The sequence below is a fragment of the Pteropus medius genome, unplaced genomic scaffold (assembly GCF_902729225.1).
Source record: "Pteropus medius unplaced genomic scaffold, Ma_sr-lr_union100, whole genome shotgun sequence".
NCBI lineage: Eukaryota > Metazoa > Chordata > Mammalia > Chiroptera > Pteropodidae > Pteropus > Pteropus medius.
Genome location: NW_024354875.1, coordinates 21853067 through 21872830, shown reverse-complemented (window position 1 = coordinate 21872830; position 19764 = coordinate 21853067). Strand labels below are relative to the sequence as shown.

The following is a 19764-nucleotide window of genomic DNA, read 5'->3' as shown; positions in this document are numbered from 1 at the left end:
GTCCCGGAGATTATTCCAAGGTCGTTCATAAGTCTAAAGTCGAGCTACCACTCTTTGTGTTTTCCCTAGAAATTTCCACTATGAATCTTATGAAAATCTCTTAGAATGCTATATTCAAGCTTGTTAGGTAATACTCATGTCTTCTCAGAGCTTATTTGTACTTGGTTCTGATATCAACCAGCTGGGCATCAGCCTAGCCTTTTGGACTTAGGAGGAGAGGGAATGGAAAAGAAGAATCAGATTAAACAAAGGGTGAATTAATATAACTCGATTTACGATAGGGAGGCAAAGAGGATGTAAGATGCCTAAAATTTCCAGCCTGAAGTGTATAGGGGAATAGAGAAAAGAGAAGAGCAGTTTACTTTTGTGACAAAATCACTGTTTGGTTTTAAGGCATATTGTTTAAATGATAGTTACATTTCTAAATAAAAATAGTCAGCAGTCAACATTTTACCTGATTTCAGTATAATAAAATAGACAGATTGCATATAAAATGCAATATATGCATAAAATCCTCACATAAAATCTTCAAAATAGTTTATTAACTTTAAAAATCTGCATCATTAATTCCATTAGTTGGTGAAAGTGAAGGTGATGGTGATTATGCTGAAACAGAGAATAAATGAATGCAGTATATTGTAAAATGTTGTAAATGTTTATAGTGTTTATAGTGCTTGATTATTGTAAGTACTAAGAAATTATTTGTATATTTTTCTTTTACATGTTTTTATCTGGAATCACATCCAGCCTAAATTGCTCATTTAAGGAGCAATTTCTGGACGCTCCTGGATGTTTCCAGGAGCTCTTTCTGCAGCATTCATCTATGAAGCCTATAAACTGTGAATGAAATTCAGGAGTTTTCCTCTAATAGAGTACACATTTGTGACTTCTGTCTATCAAATATGTGAGCTTTTACTTTTCACGAAAATTCTAAGAATTTTCTAAGAATGCTTTCTACAATAGGAAAATAGCCCCCACGCAAAATATGCCTGTAGATATAATCGGCACATATATGTAATATATATGTGTCAGAACGATCTGTGCCAAGAAGAGTCGAGTTATACTTGCACTGTCATCAAGAAAATTGAGAAATCTATCCTTCTGAATAGACTAGCTTTCTCTTGCTTATTGACAGAAGCTACTTTTGTATGGACAACCAGAAAAGTAGTATCTATCGTCGAAAGTAATAATAATGATAAAAACCGTTACAAGATTCCAAGTTTACCTATGAATTGTTCAATATAAGGGGTAAACTTTATTGGAGCCATTTAAGTGTAGCTTTAACAGCCAGAGTTATCAGGATCAAGGACTTCGTTCCTCATATAAAATAAAGTAAACCCGTTCTTTGCTATTTGCTTCTGTCCTAAATGACACAAGGGTCACTGTCACTCATATCTTTTTTCCAGACCTGGTATGAACCGTTGTACAGAGAAACACCCTCTTCCATAAGAGACCACACCTAGGCAAGCCACCTTAATTGTTTTTCATATTACTCCCATGAAGCTCTGTCACAAATGTGCAAGTAAACTAAAACGATGCAAGTTTACAAATTAGTGAAGAATAAAAGTTAAATATTAATGTTTAGCAAGTTGACAATATTTTGTTTTCAATAAATCTACAATACTGTCTTCACATATACCCTTACAATTAAAAGTTAAATATACACTTACCATATGACTCACCAATCCTACTGGGTATTTATCCAAATGAAATGAAAACTTAAAGTTTACACACAAAAACTGCCACAAATGTTTATAGCAACTTAATTATAATCACCCAAAACTGGAAACAACCCAAATGTCTTGCAACTAGCTAGTGAGTAAACAAAATGTGGTGCATCCACACGATAGAACACTTCATCAATTTCTGATGCGTGCAACAACATGGATGAGCCTCAAGTGTGTGATGAAGTGAAAAACACCAAACTCAAAAGACTACATGCTGTATAATTCCTTTTATAGAAAATTCTGGAAAACTATATGGTCAGAAAACAGGGACAAAGTCACCGCGTAATGAGTGAAAGACTGACCAACCTAGAAGATTATGAGCACTTTTCAGCTATAGTTGTATTTCTATGAAAGAAAAGTTAAATTCAGACATCAATGAAGATCTCTAATCTGTTTTCCTATTGTTAATATTTTGTTATAAACTAGGGAAAATGGTACAGTCTCTTATCTCCTCCTGGTTAGTTCTAATATAATTGTGTCCACCAATAGGCTATGGGCTGAGAATAGATATAAAAAAATTAAGTTTTTTCCCTTAAAGAGCTCCATTGTCTGACAGGGGAGGCAACTTTAAAATAAGTAGTTTCAATTTACTCCAATTAATTCTATAATAAGTGTATGACCTAGTAACAGTGATGACACCAAGGACAAAATAATTGTCTTGTGGCTGGGTCCAGGAAGGCTTTACAGAGGAAGAGATGCTTGAGCTGAGTCAGTCTGAGAAAGTAAGTAAGAATTCGTCATTAAAAATATGAGGTGGGTAATGTATTCCAGAAGTAGGAAAAACTATTCAAAGCCATGGGGGAGTCAAAACAGCATGGCACTTTTGAAGAATTGCATGTAATTTGTGATGGGTGGAACACCGTTTGGGTGCAGGGAGGTTGAAGAAGGGAATATTCTTTGACAGATAATGGGGGATCCAGTATGTGATGCTAAGAGTTGGAATTTTATCTAGTAGATGAGAGGTTGAAAACTAATAGACTAGATATTAAATTAAGGCTTTATATGTTTGTTTTTAAGAATATAGGTGTATTTTCAACAATAAAATTTTAGGAAATGTGCATACAAATCCAGATTTCCTGCTTCTCTTGAAAAATTGGGATATCTGGTGGCCTGGGGCCTACATTTCTATATGTCAACAACTGGCTGGAGTCAAAAGCAACTGCCTCCCTTAGGTGCCTTTAGATGGAGCATGCACCTGACCCCAACAGATATTTGAATTTGTGCTTCTGCTGGAGATAGCAGGGAGCCATTGATAGCCTTGAGGTAGAGGAGTAATATTATCAGATTTTTCATCATAAGAAGATTAGTCAGACATGATGTAGGAGATGGACTGACGTGAGATAAATTTGAAAGCTGGGAGCCCAGTTAGGAAATAATTCTTACAGTCTATTGGAAAGAGATGATGAAAGTTTAACTGAACTTAGCAGCTTTGGGGTTGGAGATGAGATAAAGGAGTTGAGACATAAGGAGGACTTGGTGATAGGCTGTAAAGCCAAATGGAGAGAAAGGAGTCTAGAGTGGCTCTTGGCTTCCATAACTGGATGATCTATGATGCCGTCAACTGGATAAGGAATACAGGTTTTGAGGGAAGGATAGTGATTCTGTTTTTGAATGCATTGCTTTTAGAGGTCTGTAGGTTAGGTATGTGGCTCTGGAGTGGTGTGGTGGCTTGAGTACACTCATGGTACTGGAAGCCCAATGGGTTGAATGAAAAGGAAAGAACCAGAAAGGAAACCCTGGGAACACCAGAAGGTATATATAGAAGGCGGATCCAGCTAGCTAATGAAGATATACAATTGGTCTTATTAATTCAGACATGTTATGGACTTTTAAAAACGTGCTTTTATTCAATTAAAATTTAGAACCATTTTCTTATTAATTTCACATAATATGTCTTAATTTAAATGCTAAGAACAATATTTTTCAAGGATTAGAGCCTCTCCCTATGTGATCCATGGGATGTACATGACATAGAGGAATCACACATGGGGAAAGGTGCAATGCCAGAGCTCATCTGACTCCTAGGAAAAGACAAAGTAGTTTTAAATGTAAAAAATCCCCAAGACATTGGCACATAATAATGTATAGAATTATTGGTCAGTTACATTATCTCTGTTACAACAGATAGCATCTTCTGTTTTCCTAGCCGGGAGTAATTATCTATAAGCAGCAACCTTGCAGTAGGCCACAGACTTGAAAGACCTAATTCAGATTTCTAAATCTCCTAGCATAAGTGACAGATTCACACCATCATGCTTTATATGTTCTGTTTAATATATCTTTATAGATTAATACAGAGTTGTCTCCTTGGCTGAATAGTATAGAATTTTATATAAGGGATCATAGTTATTCCTTCGAGAAACATATGCAGAATAAGTAATTAGAAGACAGGGCAGGTAAGAAGGATATATAAATGAGCTTCAGCAGAGTTGTCATTTTGAAGTAAAACTGGTCAAATCTTGAACAAAGGAAAAACAAATTCAAAATAATGTACATTGTTCTAGTGTTTATCTGCTCAGAACATTCATTTCAGAGGTTTACTAAGACTTTATGGAAAAGAATAAGATTTCTCATTTCCATGAACATATTGTAATATCAGTAGAGCATCCTGCTTCCTTCTTAGTGTCTATTTAGAAAAAGTTTAAGATGATAGGATTTATCATCTTGTGAATGTTTAGAGAATTGATGGGTATAACTTCTAGTAGTGTTTTTGGGACTAATTGGGGTGAGGCCCCTGTACATGGATATAATGGCCCCTTAATTTTGCATTTTACCTTTTGTCTTCCCCTTTTCCCTTTTTTTTCTATTACCTTTTTTTTTTCTAAGAAGATATTGGTTTTTTCTCGTTTATGTTCTAATTATTCTTTTTTGCAGAAAAGCATTCAGGCAATATGCACATATCAACATGCACTATATCTAGTTTGAAATATTTATTGCTCAAAAACATCCCAAGTGAAGGAGTTCTGCTGATGCTAATGAAAGTCACTTTCTTTTATGGTTTTTCCCAGTTAATCTTCTTGTCATCATCTCTGCTTGGCTCTTCTTCTTGGCCCCCCACGTAGGTGAGATGTAATGGGTTTATGTGAAGAGATTAAATATACTGCCAAGTTCTTTAAATTATCTGATGTTGAGTCTGTGCTATACTAGAAAGAACTGAAATGATGGGGGGAAAATAAGTATCTCGTTGAAGGTTTCCTGTTTGGGTCCTATGAGTTAGGAAATCCATAAACTGTAATCACCTTTATCACACACTATAATCACTTTTCTAATTTTTTGTTCTCAGCAGCGGTCTCCATTTCATAGTTCCAAAAGTGTTTTATTCTCATTAAAAAAAAAAAACCCAAAAAACAAAAACCAAAAAACTGTTCCAGTGGTTACTAATCTATGAGCCTTTCTCTTGAGGTTCTGTTCATTAAAATAATAACTCTAAGGGAAGTAGCAGAGCTTTGAGGTGTATGGTTATGCTAGTGTAAACTTGTGAATTTAAGAATAGCTTACTAATGCTTATTTAATACATGTTTCCCACTTTCTCTTTCTACACATCATGCCACCCTAATTACAAGAAACGATTCTAGATAACTCTTTTCCCATAATCCATTTCACTTGCATTAATTAGGCAAAGGCCTTGTTAGGCAAATGCGGTAGATATTATATTTGTATTTTATTTTTAACCATAGCCAAAGGTAAGAAAGCTCAGAATTGCAGAATAAAAAGTGGAGTCATTACTGGGATTAGTGACTTTATGGATAATCCCTGGTACTGAAATTAAATTTAGGGCTTACAAAAAGTTGTCTCAACTTTCTTACATGATGATTGTAAGATCACAGACATCTTTAATGAGTGTTATAGAGTACCTTCTATGAGTTTAGCATTGCAGTGGATTTTATAAATTACAAAAAATTGCAATTTTTGTAATTAAAAATGACCTCAGACTGCAATTAACATATAATTTAATTGAGAAGTGGACTATACATGTGAAATGGTTAATAAACAAAATCTTGTTTAAAAAATAAGGTATAATTGATGTATAACATTGTTAGTTTTAGATGTACAGCATGGTTTGAAATATTACACAAAATGATTACCACAATAAGTTTAGTTAACATCCTTCACAACACATAATTATTATTATTTTTTCTTACAATGAGAACTTTTTAGATTTATTCTCTTAGCAACTTTTAAATATACAATACAGTATTGTTAACCATGGTCATCGTGCTCTACATTACATCCCAGGACTTATTTATCTTATAACTGGAAGTTCGTTCCTTTTAATCTCTTTAGCCCATTTTGTCCACACTCATTCCTCTGTTTCTAGCAAGCACTAATCTGTTCTCTGTATCTATGAGTTTGTTTTTAAAAAAGCTAACATGTAAGCGAAATCATTCAGTATTTGGCATTTGTCCTTCTCTGTCTGACTTTACTTAGCCTAATGACCTCAGTGTCTATCTGTGTTGTCAGAAATGGCAGGATTTCTTTCCTTTTTTATGGCTGAGTAATATTCCACTGCACATATGAGACATCTTTATCCATTCATTCATTGATGGACACTTAGGTTGTTTCATATTTTGGCTATTATAAATAATGCTGCATTGAACATGGGCTATTATAAATAATGCTGCATTTGCGATAGTGATTTTGTTTTCCATAGATATATACCCAGAAGTAGAATTGCTGAATCATAAGGTAGTTCAAATTTCAATTTTTGGAGGAACTTCCATACAGTTTTCCATAGTGGCTACACAAGTTTACATTCTTACCAACAGTGCACAGGAGTTCCCTTTTCTCTACATCTTCCCCAACAGTTGTTATCTCTTTTCTCTTTATGTTCTAATTATTTAAGTGTCTTTAAGACATGAGGGGAAAATCTTATAGGTACACATGATAAAGACAGACATGATTCACAGGTAAAAGCGAAGAAAGCTTAAAAGCCTGTCAGCTGTTGAAGCTGAAGCTCTAAGTACGACATGTTGCAGGCTGAAAGGAATAGTAATTAGTGTTCTCCTCCTTCCTCCTTACCCTCTTCTTTAACAGAATCCACACTAACTTCCTCATAATCCTTCTCAAGGGCAGCCATGTCCTCACAGACTTCAAAGAACTCTACTTCCTCCATGCTCTCAACCACATACCAGTGAACAAAGGCATGTTTGGCATACATCAGGTCAAACTTGTGGTCCAGGTGAGCTCAGGTCTCAGCAACAGCTATGGTGTTGCTCAGCAGGCACACAGCTCATTGTACTTTGACTGGTCTCCGCCAGGCACCACAGTGGGAGGCTGGTAATTAATGCCAACTCTGAAGCCAGTGGGTCACCAGTCCACAAAGTGGATGCTGTGCTTCACCTTGATGGTGGCTATGACAGCATTGACATCTTTGGGAACCATGTCCTCACAGTACAACAGGCAGCAAGCCATGTATTTATCATGGCAAGCATCATATTTTACCATCTGGTTGGCTGGCTCAAAGCATGTATTGGTGATCTCTGCTACAGAAAGCTGTTCATGGTAGGGTTTCTCAGCAGAGATGACAGGGGCACATGTGGCCTGAAGGAAGTGGATGTAGGGATAGGGCACTAGGTCGCTCTGGAATTCTGTCAGATCAGCATTCAAGGCTCCACCAAGTCTCAGGGAAGCAGGAATGGAGGACACAGTCTGGCTAATAAGGCTAGATTAGGTTGGGCACTCAATATCAAGGTTTCTATGACAAATATCATAGATGGCCTCATTGTCAACCATGAAGGCACAATCAGAGTTCTCCAGGGTGGTGTGGGTAGAGAGGATGGAGTTGTAGGGCTTAACTACAGCTATGGAAACCTGGGGAGCTGAGTAAATTGAGAACTCCAGCTTGGGCTTCTTGCTGTAATCAACATAGAGAGACATTCCATCAGCAGGGAGGTGAACCTAGAACCAGTTCCCCACCAAAGCTGTGGAAAACCAAGAAGCCTTGAAGACCTGTGCACTGGTCAGCCAGCTTCTGAATTCAGTCCAAGACAAGGTCAGTGATCTCCTTGCCAATGCCCATGGTTGCCAACGCCTGTCTCACTGAAGAAGTTGTTGAAGGAATCATCTCCCTGCCCTTCCCCCAATGGTCTTGTCACTTGGTTTCTAACCATCAGCCTGGATACCATGTTCCAGGTAGTGGAGCACCCAGCAGGCATTGTGGATCTGGATACCAGCCTGGCCAATGTGGATGGAGATGAACAAGGGTGGACAAAATGGGTTAGCAGGCACAGGCGACAGGAGAAGACACCGGGTCCCAGTTACTGTCCCCGAGAAGCTAAGAGTCGAGGTAACACACCTCTCTCTTTCTGATGATAGTCATTCTAACAAGTGTGAGGTGATATCTCACTGTGGTATTGATTTGCATTGCCCTGATTATTAGTGACGTTCAGCACTTTTTCACGTACCTGTTAGCCATTTATATGTCTTCTTTGGAAAATGTCTTCAGATTCTAGGCCCATTTTAAATTGGATTGTTTGCTTTTCTCTATTTGGTTGTATGAGTTCTTTATATATTTTGGATGTTAACCCTTTATTAGATATGAGATTTGCAAATATTTTTTCCCATTTTTTAGGTTGCCTTTTCATGTTATTAATAGTTTCCCTTGCTGTGCAGAAGCTTTTTAGTTTGATATAGTCCCACTTATTTATTTTTACTTTTATTGACTTTGATTTTGTGTCAAATTCAAAAAGTCATCAGCAAGACTGATGCCATGGACTTTACCCACTACACTTTCTTCTAGAAGGTTTTATAAATAGGACCTTTTTATAGAAGATAATGAAGTGCTAAATATGTTTTAACACACACTTAATAAACATTTACTGTGTGCCAGGAACTGAGATAATTTTTGTCGGAGATAAAAAGGAGAATAAGTCAGTACTCTCTATCCACTGAAAGAAGATAGCTCTACACATATATAAGCCTAACCTTTCTCAAGACCTGCACTCATAGAGTATATACCCTAAAGTAGAGTCTTTTACTCTGAACTAATATAGTCTAAGTCCTCCTTCTTTCTTAAAAAATAAAAGCTGAGCTTAGGTTCTACCACCAGTGTGGAACCATAATAATTTTAGCCTATCACGTTGATAAAATGTCAGAGAGGCAGAAGGGAGAGGAGGTAGATAGAAGGAAGTATGGTATGTGCAAGAAATTGTTAAGCCTAAAGGTTCCTGTTGAAATTATGGAATCCCAGAAGCAATATGCTAGGTGGTAGTCATCTGCACCTGAGGTTTAGAGACTAAACATGTACATGATTGCTAATCTGAGTTTTAGATACTTATTCATCCACCCAAGAATATCACTGAACACTTTGGGTGAGGCACTGTCCCCAGAATGGGGTTAGAATAGTGAATAAGGCCATGTCCCTGCTATCATGGAGCCTAAAGTCTAGTGAGAAACATAGACAAGAAAATAAATCGATTGATTAATAACCATTTTTTCCATATATCGCTGTATGTTTAAGGTATATAGCATGATGGTTTGACTTCCCTAATTTGTGAAACGATTACCATGATAGGATTAGCTAACATCCATCATCTCATATTGATACAATACAAAGAAAGAAAAAATTTGCCTTGTGATAAGAACTCAGAATAATATAATTTTATATAGTGAAATGAAAATAAATCAAGATAAGTTAAATAGTGACTGATTGGTGTCTATTTTAGAAACTATTATGGATACAGGTCAGAGGTGGGATAGACAATCGTTGGATGAAATCATTAGGAAGGGGCCCTGAATAACCTTGAAGGACAGATGAGCAGGAGTGAAGGCTTTCTAGGCAAGGGCCTGGGACAGAGATAAAAATAGATGTATAGGAGTGAAGAGGAGAGAAAAACACAGAGCAGGTAGTGGAAGGGCTACCTGTTTGCGCTGAGAAATAATAAGGAATAAGGTCATATGTGTGGAATCAAGTCCAAATATCCCTTAAAAGATTTAGTCTTTTGAATATGTATTGTCCAAATAAATAAATAGCCATAAAAGCTACTTGAAATGGTAGCCAACACGAAGCCACTACTGTTGAAATCTTGAGCACGGGAGCAAAAATATGTGAAAATTAATATAATAGACAAATTCAACAGGATGAAGTTAGGAAAGTCAGCTGGAAAGCAATTGTAGCAATCTAGGAATAAAGTTAAGATTTGTGTAGCACTTATGCTTTCTTATCTCATTTATTTATTCATTCAAACATATTTATTGAGCATCTATTAGATGTCAAGTGGTGTGTAAGGCACTGAAGATACACTGGTGAGCCAATCAGATATAGTCCCTGTCCTCATGGAGATCGCAATTTAGAGAGGAAACAGATATTGGTTATCTAATCATGAGGTTGAATGTCTAATTTTAAACTATGATAAGTACCTTGAAGGATAAGTAAACAATGTTATGGGAGCGTGCAACTGGGGGTGGGAGGAGGGGTGGCGGGATTACCTCACGTGGGACAGGTGGGTAAATTTTCCCTGACAGACACTGGAGCTAAAATTTGGAACTTAGTAAGTATTGATTAGGAAAAGGTGTGGAGACAAGGTGGAGGGTAAAAATATTCCAAGAAAAGAAAATAGCATGTATAACATCCATGTAGCTGGAGGAAATGTAGCCTGTTTAGGGATCTGTAAGATGGCCAGTGCTACTGGAGCACAGAGGGTGGGTCTGTGATTGGTTGCGGGTTTTGAGTTGGGGCTGCAGACACAGGCAGGGCCAGACCTTGGATATTCATAGTTAGGAGTTTAGACTTCACCCCAAGAGCAGCGGAAACCATTGAAAGTATAGGCAGTGAGATGAAGATTTGGGCAGATAATGAAACGAAAGTAGATGCAGGATGCATCCTTGTAACATTAGGATGGGATCATAAAGGTGGAGAAAAGTGAATGGGTTCAAGAGATAGTTGAAGGTACAGTCAACAGGTAATGGATTATATGTAGAGTGTCAGGAACCATCAGTGTTAGGATGGTTCTTGAGTTTCTGGCTTGTGAAAATTGATGGTGTTTGCATAGCAACCCTGTAAGGTACATGTCATTGTTATCCCATCTTACATTAATCTGAAGTTCTAGGTGGTTAAATAATGTACCACTTATTAACGGAATGCCATTAATAAGTCACAGAGGTAGGATTCAAGCTCAGGTTTACAATTTCAAAAACTAGGTTCTCTAGACCTGAACAGACACTTCTCCCAAGAAGACATACAGATGACCAACAGACATATGAAAAGATGCTCAACTTCACTAGCTATTAGGGAAATACAGATCAAAACCATGATGAGCTACCATCTCACACCTGTTGAAATTGCTGTCATCAACAGGACAAGTAATAACAAGTGTTTGGAGAGGAGATAGGGAAAAAGAAACTCTCATACACTGCTGGTGGGACTGCAAATTGGTACAGCCACTATGGAAAACAGTATGGAGCGTCCTAAAAAAAAAACCCCTAAGAATTGAATTACTGTATGATCCAGCAATCCCTCTTCTGGGTATTTATCCAAAAAAAACCTGAAAACATTTATCTGCAAAGATATATGCATCCCGATGTCCATAGCAGCATTATTCACGGTGGCCAGGACATGGAAGCAATCAAAGTGTCCTAAGATAGATGATTGGCTAAAGAAGATGTAGTACAAATATACAATGGAATATTACTCAGCTATATGAAAAGTTGAAATACTGCCATTTATGACAACATGGATGGATCTTGAGATAATCATGCTAAATGAGATAAGTCAGATAGAAAACGTTGAAAACCACATGATATCACTCATATGTGGGATATAAATCTAAAAGCAGAAAATAAGCATGACAAGTAAACAGAGGCTCATGGACATGGACAGTGGATTAATGTTTACCAGAGGAAAGCAACGAGGTGGGGTGGGGGTAAATAGGGGTAAAAGGGGTCAAATATTTGATAACAGAAGGCAATCTAACTGTGAATGTTGAACATACAATGCAATATATTTATTACATATGGTTGAATTATACACTTGAAACTTATTAGATTTTGTTGATCAATGTCACCTCAATCATTTTTAATTAAGAAAAACCTAAGTTCTCTCTTCTATACCATGCTTCTGGGTTGACTGCAGAAAGAATGTCTATGGCTTAATGATGGAAATGCAATAGCTTTGGTCTTTATATCACAGAGCCATAGAAACTTACTGTTGGAAGGGATTATAGAGAACTTCCTGCTGTGTTTTCAAGCTTCTTTGACTGTGACCTACAGTGAGAAAGGTATTTTGCATCATGAACAAATACACATACACACACAATTTTTTGAAAAAAAATTCTTGAAACAGCATTACTATAATGATGAAATACACTCTGATATTTACTGTTCTATTCTCTTCCATAAAAAAAAAAACACTAGTTCCTTTCTACATGACTGACTTCATTATCTACTAATGAGTTTTAACCTTCTGTTTGAAAAACTGATATAGTCCTCTTCATTTTTCAAAATGGATTTGAGGCCCAGAAATGGGAAGTGATTTCCCTGGATCTCATAGACCGCAGGCTAGTGACTTTCTAACTGTTAGCCCCATTTTCTGACTCTAATATACAATTTGGCTTTGTCAGCTTCATAAATAAAATTGACAGGTTTGTCAGTTTTGTTCCTTAAGAAAAAAAATCTGTTCATAGTTTTTTGCTTATTGACATTTAATTTGTTTCTTCCTCTACAAGTCTTGTAAGGTTAAGACTTTCTAGGACTCAGTTAAATGAAACTTTGCAAGGTTTTATTTGAAAAGGAAATGAAACAGTCAAGATAATATTGCATAATCTTTAAGATTTTAAGAAAGACTATTAAAAAGCCACAGAAAATAGAAAGCAGTTTTCAAAAAGAGGTGATAAAAAATGAACCAAGAAACCAAGCGACAGTTGTGAAACCAAAAGGGAAAACCAAATCTTTCTGTTAAGCAAAAATGCCAAGGAGAGAATAGAAAGTTTTAATAATCTATGCAAAATCACAGGCACTGCATTTCATGAGCGAAGTTTAAACATAAATGGAACACATAAGATAAGAGCTTGATTAAGTAATATTGAAAAATGGTGGGACTTTAGAAAAGAATTTAATAGAACTATCAGACTGTTAAAGATTTAATAAAATGAAAATTTGAAGTTGACTCAGTTGAACTGAATTTTGAAGCTTTTAAGAACATTTAGGGAGAAGACAGAGAAAGGGATTTTCTTGGCATTTTTTTGCACATGCCCTCTGACATTGCTAGAAATATGAATTAGTTATTGAAAATCCCGACAAGGTTTTTCTAGATATTTTCCCTCTCAGACAAGCAGAGGTGGAGCTTCGGAAGCACAGAAACAGCTAGGATTGGGCAAAGTAAAGATTGAGAATCCCATGGTGGTAGAGTGAGAAAATGGTAGCATTTCTGGTGGGAGTAACTTTTCTTTCTAAAGACCAATCCAGCAGGGAGAAGGTGAAATATTGTCAGTGTAACTTCTGAGCCTTAGCCCCAGAGCCTTATCTGTGCATCCACCAACAAGTATTTCTTGAATCCTTACCAAGTGCCAGGTGCCATGTTAGGCTCTGTAGAGAGACTATGAATAAGACAAATTTTGTCCCTGCCCTTAAGTTTGTAGCCAAGAGAGAGGTACAGGCAATTCCAAATGCTTTGGTACATGCCGTAATAGACATGGACAAAGTGCCAGACAGGAGACACCTGACTTGGACATGGTAAGTTAGGGAAGGCTTCCTGGAACAAATCTATCTAAGCTTAGACTCAAGCAAGATAAATTCAAGTTGACCAGATGAACTGTGAAGAAGATACTTTGCTCGTTTTATATGCTTAATGTCTTTATGAAGCATAAGCCTGGCACGAAATAAATCTTCATAAATGGCAGTTTTTAATATTTTAGTATTGTCAGTTCTAAGGCATTGGTCAGATGATATTTTCCCTGTATGAAACAACACACATGACACAGCGTTTCCATAAATTTGGCTGATAGAATTCAATATTAATATTTAATTGCCTGTTATTACTTAACAGATTTATAAAATACGGATGTTCCTCATTGCAGTTTTTTTTGCTTACAGAAGAAAACTACAGAGCATGTCATATATTGTGATTTCTCTATCTAAGAAAAATTTGAAATAGAATCAGAATAATAGAACTTAAACTATAAGAAAAAGGTAAAAGGGAATATAATCAATAATACTGTGATAAGTTTGCACAGTGACAGATGATTAAAAGGCTTAGTGTGATGATCACATTGTAAAGTATATAAATGTCAAATCATTATGTTGTACACCTGAAACCAATATATTAATGTATACCAACTACGTTTAAATAAAAAAATAAAATTTAAAACTATAGAAGTCACCTGATCCAGTCCATCCCTTTAATACAAGAGAAAACTGAGCCATTTGCTCAGAGGAACAATGTTGTTGGTTAGTGGCAGAAATAAGACAAAAAAGCAGGTGTTCTGACCAAAGTTGATCACAGTAGTCCCCGCTTATCCTCAGTTTTGCTTTCCACAGTTTCAGTTGCCCATGGTCAACTATGGAAAATTACAGAAATAAGACAGTTTATAAATTATGTGCCATTCTTATTAGTGTGATGAAATCTCTCTCTATCCTGCTCCATTCCACTGGAATGTGAATCATCTTTTCATGCAGTGTGTCCATGTTGTATGTACAAGGACAGTAAGATACTTTGAGAGATCACATTCAAATAACTTTCATTATACTATACTGTTATAATTGTTCTATTTTGTTGTTATTGTTTTTCTCTTTCTGTGCCTAATTTATAAATTAAATTTTATCATAGGTATAAATGTATAGGAAAAAATATGGTATATGTAGGATTCAGCACTATCCATGGTTACAGGCATCCACTGGGAGTCTTGGAGCTTATTCCCCACAGATAAGCAGGACTACTGTACTCATTTCAGTTATGTCACATCCACTTGAAGTAAAATTTTTTTCAAAGCTCTTAGCTTTGATGTAAAATTGTGTTAATATTGTTACCTTGATGTTAATTTCCATCATTACCTTTGAAGTTTTCATGGGCTTCATATTTTGTTTTTCTTGTACTTTATTCACTCTGAGAATATATGTTTTTAATTGAACCATTTTATTTTTACATCGAGAGCAAGGAGTATATGTGATGCTACTCACCGTTTTCATTTTAAACCATTAATTTATTATTTGCAATAGATGAATATATTTTAAACTTTATTTGTTCTCTGTTAGGGTAAGATTTCATTCAAAGACTATACCTTTGGCAGGAATATTGAATAAAAGACCTGGAAAAATATCCCGTAATTAATCGTCTAAATAATGCTTTCCTTATAATGCGCTCCTAACTGCTACTGTGGTAATGTTCTTTCGTAGTTATTATTGTTACACGGTTATGTCACATGTTCTGTTTAAAGCTATATAATTAGCAAACGCTTTAAAATAAAACCACTGAAATGTTCTTCTGGGTTATTCTTCCTTTTGCTCACTGTTTGCTCAAAGTCTTCTGTACTTTAGCCTATTGTACTAATATTGATTCTTTCACCCACCTGCCAGCTTTCTTATTCTCTGGCATCTCAAAATTACCATAATCGGTTGTCATTCTCTCCACACGGGAGCTGTCTAAATCCCTAGGCTGCCACTGTGGGCATCTATCGGGTAAGGATTTTTCAATAGCACCCTTTTCCCACCAGATTCTTCACCGTATCCATTGTGCATTTTGAAAAGCCCCATTTACCTTACTGCCTGGATACCAATTACTGCAGATCCTGTTTCTTGTTGTCAAGGTCTCACAACTCTAGCTGTTTAAAATACAATGCTAGCTTCAACAATCTTCTCTTCTACTCTTCATGTTATTTGGGTTATGGTTATAATTACAGATGATATTTTGAGTTATTGATTGCAAGCAAACCTCAAAGGGTCCCTGACCATTCTTATGATTCCAATATTGAGTGGAAGCAATTTAGTTTCTAAAGGCTGGTGCTGACTTGCCCAAGAGGTTTTATTTTCCTCCCCTGGAATTTCATAGATTGCTTGACATCTATAACCCATTGGCTTTTGGTTGCTGAACTTGCATTTGTTTCATGATTCTACAGTGTGCATGCCCATTTAAAAAACTGCCATAATCTTTTTTTTCCCTAGAGAACAGAAGAAACATCATTCAGATTTGCAAATTATAAGGAAGAGTAAATTGAGTAAATTGGTGGATATACTAGATCGCCCCAGTTTTATTAGTCTGGTTATTTTCTCGCTGTACTTGCCTTTGGAAACACAAACTTTTTCCAGTTATAGATTTACTTATGCTTTGGCTTCTTTAAATTATATGACACATTTATGCAAACCTCATTCAATGATAATTCCCATAAGTTAGTCTTAAATCAAAAGATGAGAAGAATAATTCCAAGGCCCAGACTTTTTTCTATCAAAATTTATGGAAGCAATCTCAATACACAGAAAGATTGAATATGTGGTATTTTTCTTTTCATTAGTTCAATGCATCTCAAATCTTCCCTCCTACTGTCTGAAAACCTTGGGACTACAGTTTTTATTATACAAATCTCTTTGACATATATTTTATAGTTTATTTTGTTTTTGTACAAAATTTTAGTGTAATTTTAAACAAAAAAAATTTAAACATACAAAAGTCTATCTTCACTCAACTTCAACAATTATCAACTCAAGTGTCAAATTTGCTTCATCTATCCCCTTACCTATTCTCCCATACCCATTGGGTAATTGTAAACAAATCCCAGACATCATATCATTTCATCTGTATTTCAGTATATATCTGTGAAATTAATAAGACTTTTAGAAAGCATAGCCATACTGTACGAAAACCTATAAACTTTAACAATATTTTCTTAATAGTATCAATTAACTAATCAATATTGAAATCTCTTTAATTGTTTCATAATTTCTTACATTTGGTTTATTCAAATCATAATCTGAAAATTATCTGCATATTGCATTTAATTAGTATGTTTCATAAATCTTTTTTAATCCATGATGCTCCTTACTTCTTTATTTTTCCTTGTAATTTGTTAAAGAACTTTAAAGTTCTTCAAATACCAGTTTAGCTGATTGCATCCCCATACCATTGTTTGATATGTTTCTCCATTGGCTGAATTTCCTGTAACCTGATCCATAGGTTTAGAGATTCGATCATATTCAGTTTAATCTTTTGGCAAGAATAGTTCATGAAAAAGTTGTATTCTTTTCTCTGGATGCTTGTTTCTCTGTGATGTTAAGATTGTTTAGTGTGTTCAATTATTGCCAGCCTGATCCATCCATTATAAAGTTTTGCATCAGTTGTTAATGTGAAAGTTTTAGTAGCCACTACGATTGTGAATGAGGACCCATTATTTCATTAGGTGTTTCAAATTGGCATATTCTGATACTATCATTTCTTTTTCATTTACGTAGTTTCATTTAAAAATGTTTATTTGGGTAAATTAAAGAGAAGGTAATTATTGAGTGCCTGTGATGTGCTAGCATTCTGCTAGACTCTATAAGGGAAAGATAAACTACATATATATCATGAACCTGCTCTAAACAGAAACCGAAACATTATGCTCAAAACAATTAGTGAGCAATTATGGTATGGTAAATGAATTAAGAAAAGAGAGATGAACATGGGTTAGAGAATGTTTCAGGAAAGACATGGGGCATGTGTTGGGCCAAGAAGCGTTTTGTGAACTAAGAGAAAACTGAGAGCATTCCAGGTAGGGGAATAGTTTGAATCGTGTTATGAAGCTAAGGACAACAATGGCCATATAAGGGAAGGCACAGGAAAAAAACTACCTGAGGATTACACATTAGCTAGGTTAAAGTGGGGTATTGGTTGGGAGTGAGAAAGCTAAATTATTCAGGTTCTGTTTGACATCCCCTGTGAATATTCTGGTATTGTTCTAGATACATTTGGCAGATAGACTTTGGTTGGACTAGGGAATCACAGTGAAGTGGCCTATGGAAACTCAATAGTTTAGAAATCAATTTGTCATAAGTAAAACCTCATCTAAGCTTAAGAAATAATAAGATTGCCCAAATCTTGCGCAAAATGGAAAGAATGAGTCATGTTGCTAAGTATACATGGTAATAAAAAATTACAACCTACAGAGATACTTGTGGTTCCACGGAACAAACGAAGTTGTTTGAAAGAAGCGGCAGGTACACATGACTTGGCGTGAAGCTGTAGCAAAGTTAAAGATATTGAATTAATTTTGGAAATGTTGTGTTGGGGGTGCATATATAAATGGAAAAGGCCTTAAACATTTGTTATGATGGGGTTACAGACAAAAAGATGAGGCTGATATTCTACATTTTAGAGTCAGATACACAGAAGTGATAGGTTAACTCATAGGAGAGGACGTGCGCATCAAATAACAAACAGAAGAGAAGCTGAGTTTAAAGAGAAAGAATAGCAGTAGAGTTGTGGGTGTGGAGTGGGAACAGGAAGCAGAAAGAAGAGAAAGGTAGTATCCATTAGTGGAGAAACAGGGGAGAACAATGTATGGCCAAGGAAAGAAGGAGTTTTATACATGAAGAGATGGTTAACAGGGTTAAGTTCCACCACAAGGTTAAGAAAAGGAGGACTGAGAACCATCCTTTGGGTTTTCAGAAGGGAGATCACTAGCCACTTGACAGGACACTTGATTTTGTTATAGCATGTTACAAATGGGAAGTGGGTCACAAGAAGGAATGGTTTGGAAGCAGGAAGTCAGGATTGAAGGCATAGATGATCTTATTCTAGGAATGGGATTTCAAAGAAGAAGATAAATAAGATTGATGGCCAGGATAAGCAGCAGATATGTAAACCTAAGTGTATTTGAAAACCAAGAGTCTAGATTTTCTTGCTTATTTTGATAGAGAAAAAGATATTTTTAGAAAACAAACTTTAGATAATAAAAGTACAAAAAGAGCTTAACAAGTTACTTTAACTCATCATATTTTTAGGACATTTTATTTATTCAATTTTTATGTTATGTATTACCATAATGAGTCATGCTTATTTCAAATATGTAAAATATGAGTATTAGATTGAGAATGCTAATTTCTTCTTTTTCAAAAAGAAATCTACCCACCTTTCCATCTCCCTCTTCTCTGCTTCCTTAGCTATATCTGTACATGGAACATGTGTTGTGTTTTTATTTTGTTAGTTTCATTGGTTTCCTGCTCACGAAGATAATACATGTTTATTGTACAAATGTCACAGCACAGAAAGTCTTAAAGGATACGTTTTTTTTTAATTCCATGAAATGATATTACTCAAAGATAATCAATATGTTATTTTTGTAAATCTCCTTCCAAATTTCTTTCTATGTGTAGATACATAGATGATATTTATATTAATGAGATCATACTGTAAATGTTTTTGCAACTAATAATATGTCGTGGACATTTTCTATTTCAATGAATATAGAAATGACGGCCATTGTATGTTGGTACCATAATTAATTTAAGCTGTTTCCTATTGTAGTCATTTAGACTCTTTCCAATTTTTCTTTTTGAGCAGCACTGCTGTGAATGTTCATGTGGGTACATTATTGTGGACTTGTCCAGTTGATTGTCTTCTTTGAATAAGTTCTGAAAGTGAGGTTGTGTGTCAAAGGCTATGCATATTTTATATTGTGATACATATTTACATATTGCTCAATGTCCTCTAGAAGTGCTATACCAATTATATATCTACCAATAACATCTATCAATACCCAGTAAGTTCTTTTAAATGTCTTGAAAATTTATTTTTTTAAATCTTCATTTGGGCTCATTTTCCTCACTTATAAAATAAGAAGGATGAAATATATCAGTGGTTCTTAAACTTTTTAGGATCTTAGGACTACTTAAGAAGTTTAAAATTGTTGAACAGAAATATGAACTGTTGTTTCAGAAAAACACACCTGTGCAAAAACACAGACATTTTTACATACTATTTATGAGAATTCACACTGAAGTCAATTCACAGAGTCTTAAGGATTTCACTCCATGAATCTGAGTGAAGAGTCTCTGAATGAGATGATTTTTAAGTTGCTTTCTGCTTTTAACACTAAAGCACACACACACATCTTGCACACATATCATAACACATATC

The 19764-nt window shown here is 35.5% G+C and overlaps 1 protein-coding gene and 1 pseudogene across 1 annotated transcript in view; one reads left to right on the top strand and one right to left on the bottom strand.

Annotated features, from left to right (window-relative positions):
• Positions 1 to 19764, top strand: part of CCDC148 (coiled-coil domain containing 148) — a 148581-nt gene that overhangs the window by 66320 nt on the left and 62497 nt on the right. The gene's annotated exons all lie outside the window — the stretch shown is intronic.
• On the bottom strand, positions 1956 to 8142 carry LOC120596947 (tubulin alpha-8 chain-like; annotated as a pseudogene).